Source organism: Neoarius graeffei, chromosome 14, assembly GCF_027579695.1.
Source record: "Neoarius graeffei isolate fNeoGra1 chromosome 14, fNeoGra1.pri, whole genome shotgun sequence".
NCBI lineage: Eukaryota > Metazoa > Chordata > Actinopteri > Siluriformes > Ariidae > Neoarius > Neoarius graeffei.
Genome location: NC_083582.1, coordinates 20138950 through 20146672, shown reverse-complemented (window position 1 = coordinate 20146672; position 7723 = coordinate 20138950).

The following is a 7723-nucleotide window of genomic DNA, read 5'->3' as shown; positions in this document are numbered from 1 at the left end:
TCTAGAAGAGATCTGCATGGAGGAATGGGCCAAAATACCAGCAACAGTGTGTGAAAACCTTGCGAAGACTTACAGAAAATGTTTGACCTCCGTCATTGCCAACAAAGGGTATATAAAGTACTGAGATGAACTTTTGTTATTGACCAAATTTGCAAATAAATTCTTTAAAAATCAAACAGTGTGATTTTCTGGATTTTTTTCCCCATTTTGTCTCTCATAGTTGAGGTATATCTATGATGAAAATTACAGGCCTCTTTCATCTTTTTAAGTGGGAGAACTTGCACAACTGGTGACTGACTAAATACTTTTTTGCCCCACTGTGTGTGTGTGTATACAGTGGTGCTTGAAAGTTTGTGAACCCTTTAGAATTTTCTATATTTCTGCATAAATATGACCTAACATCATCAGATTTTCACACAAGTCCTAAAAGTAGATAAAGAGAACCCAGTTAAACAAATGAGACAAAAATATACTTGGTCATGTATTCATTGAGGAAAATGATCCAGTATTACATATCTGTGAGTGGCAAAAGTACAACCCTGATTCCAAAAAAGTTGGGACAAAGTACAAATTGTAAATAAAAACGGAATGCAATAATTTACAAATCTCAAAAACTGATATTGTATTCACAATAGAACATAGACAACATATCAAATGTCGAAAGTGAGACATTTTGAAATTTCATGCCAAATATTGGCTCATTTGAAATTTCATGACAGCAACACATCTCAAAAAAGTTGGGACAGGGGCAATAAGAGGCTGGAAAAGTTAAAGGTACATAAAAGAAACAGCTGGAGGACCAAATTGCAACTCATTAGGTCAATTGGCAATAGGTCATTAACATGACTGGGTATAAAAAGAGCATCTTGGAGTGGCAGCAGCTCTCAGAAGTAAAGATGGGAAGAGGATCACCAATCCCCCTAATTCTGCACTGACAAATAGTGGAGCAATATCAGAAAGGAGTTCGACAGTGTAAAATTGCAAAGAGTTTGAACATATCATCTACAGTGCATAATATCAAAAGATTCAGAGAATCTGGAAGAATCTCTGTGCGTAAGGGTCAAGGCCGGAAAACCATACTGGGTGCCCGTGATCTTCGGGCCCTTAGACGGCACTGCATCACATACAGGCATGCTTCTGTATTGGAAATCACAAAATAGGCTCAGGAATATTTCCAGAGAACATTATCTGTGAACACAATTCACCGTGCCATCCGCCGTTGCCAGCTAAAACTCTATAGTTCAAAGAAGAAGCCGCATCTAAACATGATCCAGAAGCGCAGACGTCTTCTCTGGGCCAAGGCTCATTTAAAATGGACTGTGGCAAAGTGGAAAACTGTTCTGTGGTCAGATGAATCACAATTTGAAGTTCTTTATGGAAATCAGGGAATGACTGAATTTAGTCATTCAGACTAAAGAGGAGAAGGACGACCCAAGTTGTTATCAGCGCTCAGTTCAGAAGCCTGCATCTCTGATGGTATGGGGTTGCATTAGTGCGTGTGGCATGGGCAGCTTACACATCTGGAAAGACACCATCAATGCTGAAAGGTATATCCAGGTTCTAGAGCAACATATGCTCCCATCCAGACGCCGTCTCTTTCAGGGAAGACCTTGCATTTTCCAACATGACAATGCCAAACCACATACTGCATCAATTACAGCATCATGGCTGCGTAGAAGAAGGGTCCGGGTACTGAACTGGCCAGCCTGCAGTCCAGATCTTTCACCCATAGAAAACATTTGGCGCATCATAAAACCGAAGATACGACAAAAAAGACCTAAGACAGTTGAGCAACTAGAATCCTACATTAGACAAGAATGGGTTAACATTCCTATCCCTAAACTTGAGCAACTTGTCTCCTCAGTCCCCAGACGTTTACAGACTGTTGTAAAGAGAAAAGGGGATGTCTCACAGTGGTAAACATGGCCTTGTCCCAACTTTTTTGAGATGTGTTGTCATGAAATTTAAAATCACCTAATTTTTCTCTTTAAATGACACATTTTCTCAGTTTAAACATTTGATATGTCATCTATGTTCTATTCTGAATAAAATATGGAATTTTGAAACTTCCACATCATTGCATTCCGTTTTTATTTACAATTTGTACTTTGTCCCAACTTTTTTGGAATTGGGGTTGTATGTGAACCTTTGCCTTCAGTATCTGGTGTGACCCCCTTGTGCAGCAATAACTGCAACTAAACGTTTCCGGTAACTGTTGATCAGTCCTGCACACCGGCTTGGAGGAATTTTAGCCCATTCCTCCGTACAGAACAGCTTCAACTCTGGGATGTTGGTGGGTTTCCTCACATGAACTCCTCGCTTCAGGTCCTTCCACAACATTTCGATTGGATTAAGGTCAGGACTTTGAGTTGGCCATTCCAAAACATTAACTTTATTCTTCTTTAACCATTCTTTGGTAGAACGACTTGTGTGCTTAGGGTCATTGTCTTGCTGCATGACCCACCTTCTCTTGAGATTCAGTTCATGGACAGATGTCCTGACTTTTTCCTTTAGAATTCACTGGTATAATTCAGAATTCATTGTTCCATCAATGATGGCAAGCTGTCCTGGCCCAGATGCAGCAAAACGGGCCCAAACCATGATACTACCACCACCATGTTTCACAGATGGGATAAGGTTCTTATGCTAGAATGCAGTGTTTTCCTTTCTCCAAACATAATGCTTCTCATTTAAACCAAAAAGTTCTATTTTGGTCTCATCCATCCACAAAGCATGTTTCTAATAGCCTTCTGGCTTGAACACATTATCTTTAGCAAACTGCAGATGAGCAGCGGTGTTCTTTTTGGAGAGCAGTGGCTCTCTCATTGCAACCCTGCCATGCACACCATTGTTGTTCAGTGTTCTCCTGATGTTGGACTCATGAACATTAACATTAGCCAATGTGAGAGAGGCCTTCAGTTGCTCAGAAGTTACTCTGGGGTCCTTTGTGACCTCACCGACTATTACACACCTTGCTCTTGGAGTGATCTTTGTTGATCGACCACTCCTGGAGAGGGTAACCATGGTCTTGAATTTCCTCCATTTGTACACAATCTGTCTGACTGTGGATTGGTGGAGTCCAAACTCTTTAGAGATGGTTTTGTAACCTTTTCCAGCCTGATGAGCATCAACAACTCTTTTTCTGAGGTCCTCAGAAATCTCCTTTGTTCGTGCCATGATACACTTTCACAAACATGTATTGTGAAGATCAGACTTTGAGAGATCCCTGTTCTTTAAATAAAACAGGGTGCCCACTCACACCTGATTGTCATCCCATTGATTGAAAACACCTGACTCTAATTTCACCTTCAAATTAACTGCTAATCCTAGAGGCTCACATACTTTTGCCACTCACAGATATGTAATATTGGATCATTTTCCTCAATAAATAAATGACCAAGTATAATATTTTTTGTCTCATTTGTTTAACTGGGTTCTCTTTGTCTACTTTTAGGACTTGTGTGAAAATCTGATGTTTTCGGTCATATTTATGCAGAAATATAGAAAATTCTAAAGGGTTCACAAACTTTCAAGCACCACTGTGTGTGTGTGTGTGTGTGTGTATATATATATATATATATATATATATATATATATATATACACACACACACACACACACACACACACACCACTTTAATAGGAACTTGTTCTTGATTCTAAGATTCCTGTTCTTGGCTGGCAGGAGTGGAACCCAATGTAGTCTTTTGCTGTTGCATGTTGAGATGCTTTTCTGCTCACCACAGTTGTAAAGAGTTGCTATATCCTTCCTAGCAGTTCAAACCAATTTGGCCATTTTCCCCTGTCCTCTCTTATCAGCAAGATGTTTGCACCCACAGAACAGTCACTCACTCAATGTTTTTGTTTTTCACACCATTCTGTATGAGAAACACATTCACACATTCAGTCTAGAGACTGAAAACCCCAGAAAATCAACAGTTTCTAAAATACTCAAATCAGTCCATCTGGAACCAACACCCATGTCACGGTGAAAGTCACAGAGATCACAATTTTTCCTTTTCTGATGTATTTAGCGATTATATAGAACAGGTTTATTTTGATATTTTGCTCATGTAGCTACAGTTTTTCTTTTTATTTCAAATTTGTCATCAGCAATGTATGCAAAAATCTTACTTTACAATAATATTTTATATTAAACTAAAAACCATTAAGAATGATTCAATAAAAGATGAAATTGGTAGTCTGAGTTAATTAAATTTGAGCCTTCACGAAATAAGACTCCATGGACATCTCTTCAAGGAAGCTGTGCATAAAGGCAAAATTGTAACTCTTTAAGAGACTGTGTCTTGTACGATACGATAATACTTTATTGTCAGTTTACACTGAAATTTGGTTTGCATCCCTGAACAAGACTCGCTTGAGGACAACACACACATATAACATCACAGTAACAGTACAATAACCCACCACCATAGTCAGGGGTAAAGGCAAGACGGAGAACACATACCTTCATACAGACATACATAAAAACAGCCATACATAACATGAGGGAAATTTCACCATGTGTAATACATTGGATTAAACGCTCGCTGGTGCATGCTGCAGATTCAGTAAAAGAATTGATTGGTGTATAAAAGAATGTTTAAGTCTATTGCGGTTGAAGAAGGGAACTCTGAAGCGCCTATTTGAAGGTAATAATTGATATTCTTGGTGTAAGATGTGCGTAGCATCAGTGGAGATGCATGTGGCCAGTCTGAGCATACTCTTATTGTGAGCTTCCTGAAATAGGTGTGCTATGGGCTGCCCAATGATCTTCGAGCATATTTTTATTTGATTCTGGAGTTTAGCTTTATCCTTGACAGAGAGGCTGCTATACCAAGCTGTACTGCAGTAAAGCATAACGCTCTGGATCACAGATGTAAAGAACAAAAAAATTATTTGGTCACTGACACCAAAAGATCTTAGTCTTCGCAAGAAATATATACCTTGTTGTATTTTTTTACATGTGAATTCTATGTGGTCAGTCCATGTCAGATTCTGGTCAATCATGACACCAAGGTATTTATAGGATGGGACTTGAGCAATGTCTGAGTTATGGATTTTAACTTTGGAAAGTTGGAGAGGAGGTTTTCCAAAGATGACCTCCTCTGTCTTCACTGTGTTAATGATAAGGTAATTAATATCACACCATTCAATTAACCAGTCCACATTGTTTTGGTACAAAGAGTCATCATCTGATTTTGTGAAAAGAGTGACTAATGTTGAGTCATCTGAATATTTAAAAAGATATTGATTTGGCACATTGGTGGTGCTGTCCGAGGTATACAGGGTGAACAACCTGGGAGAGCTTATGCAGCCCTGGGGAACTCCAACATTGGTGGTGATGGGAGAAGAAAGTGCGTCATTAACCTTAACTAGCTGGACCCTGTTTGTTAAAAAAGAAAAATACCAGTAAATAATATATGGGTTTATATGAAACTTAATCATTTTAGACAGAAGCAAGTTTGGCTGAACAGTATTGAATGCTGAAGAGAAATCAATAAAAAGTGCCCTGGCATATGTGTTGGATTTATCTAGATGTTTAGATATGATGTGTGTCAGTGCAACCACTGCATCCTCTGTGCTACGGCCTTGTTTATATGCAAATTGGTAGGGGTCTTGAAGTCCCCCCATCTGTCTGTTTAAATGTTGGACTATGATTTTTTTCTAGTGACTTCATGATCACTGATGTGAGGGCTATTGGCCTATAGTCATTATGTTCTTTAGGGCATTTCTTTTTGGGGATAGGTTTAATGTGAGATGTTTTCCATGCTAGTGGGATGTAATGGGTGTCCAGGGACTGCTGAAAAATGGGTTGCCATACCGGGGCTAGTTCCCTGGCGAATGTTTTTAATATAAGAGCACTGCTGTGGTCAGGCCCTAAGGCTTTCCTTGTATTATTGCGCTGGAAGACGCCCCTAACCTCCTCGACAGTTATGAGGATTCTGTCAGAGTAGGACGGGTTAATGGTGTTGATTATATTTTCACAGTCACTGAAGTGGGAAGAAGAATCAAACCTGCAAAAAAAGTCATTCAGTTCATTTGCAAACATGAGTTCATTACTAGTCACAATGGGTTTGTTGGAAGATGACATTCCAGTTATTTTTTTCATATTGTCCCAGAGTCTTTTGGGGTTTTTTTCTTTAAAGTTATTTTCCAGCTGATCTCTATATACCTGTTTAGCTTCCCTTAGTTTGTTTTTTAAAACCTTCTCCAATTGTTTACATTTAATCATGTCTTTGCTTTTGAAAGCTGCTTTTCTTTTGTTAATTATGTCTTTAATGTCCTTGGATACAAATCGTTTGTTATTGGGATAGATCTTTATACGTTTACTGGGGATAACTAACTGTGCACAAAAGTTAATATAATCCGTGATGACTGAAGTGGTGACATCTAAGGAGTTCTGGTCGTGGAATATATCCCAGTTTGTTATTTCAAAACATGCTCTCAGATCCTCGCACGCTTCAGGAGACCAGCATCGTATTTCTCTTTCTACTGCATTGCAGCGTTTCAATTTGGATTTGTATGTCGGGATTAAGTGGACCACATTGTGATCGGAATTAGCAATAGAGGGTCTAATTTTAGATCCATAAGCATCCTTTACGTTCACATAGCATTTATCCAATAGTCTGTCTTTCCGCGTTTCACCTTTGACTACTTGATAGAAGCCAGGTAGAACTGCGTCCAATTGGCAGTGATTTAAATCCCCTGCTATAATGGCAGGCGCGTCTGGGTGTTTCTGTAAAAGTTTGTAAACATAGTCCGCAGTAGTGGCTGCGGCGATCGAAGCCTTGCCGCTAGGTGGTACGTACACCACACAGAGAAGCACGCATCCAAACTCACGGGGCAGGTAGAAAGGCCTCAATGTCAAACAGAGCATCTCAACGTTTGAGTCGCATATCGTGTCTTTAACGGTAAACTGGCGGCACCATTGATCATTCACGTATACACAAATCCCACCGCCCTTGCTTTTCCCAGAGTTATTGTCTCTATCGAGCCGGATCAGAGTAAATCCGTTTATCTCGAAAAGAGAATCAGGGGCGTTGGGTTGCAGCCAGCTTTCTGTAAGACACAACAGCGAAGCTTCACGAAATTCGGAGCAGTACCTTGCGTGGGTTCGGAGGTCGTCGATCTTGTTGTTCAAAGACCGAAGGTTGCTGAGAATGATTGCTGGGAGCGGAGGTTTGGTGTACCTTCGTCTGAGCCGATTCCGTATTCCACCTCTCCTGCCTCGTTTCCTGCGCATGGGCCTTCTCAGCTCAACGGGGATGTCACTCAGGAACGGCGGGGGTGGCGAAGGTGGCAAGTGGCGAAATGCAAGCAGGGAATCACGGCTGTAGATTGCGTTGGGGCGACGGTCCCAGTCGGATATTAAGTCCATTTCTCTCTCCGGTACAACAGAAGACTTTGAGTAAGCAGGGAGTTGCCCAATGATGGTAATCCCAATTAGAGTCAATATAATCCGCGGATAAATCATCTTTAACATCGTAAGTGGGCAAACGTGACGAGTGCCATTTTAGACACAAAACAAACGACACAAGCACATTAACAAACAAACAAACTTGAGACAAACTTAAAGCGAGAGCATGTTCAGGACGCGGTTCGCAGCCGAGCAGCGCACCGGAAGTTGTCCCCACCGGAAGGCTAGCACATTGTGATTATGATTGAGTGTAACCTAACTTTACCAAACATCTACCTGGTACTACCAGGCTTAAATAAAATTA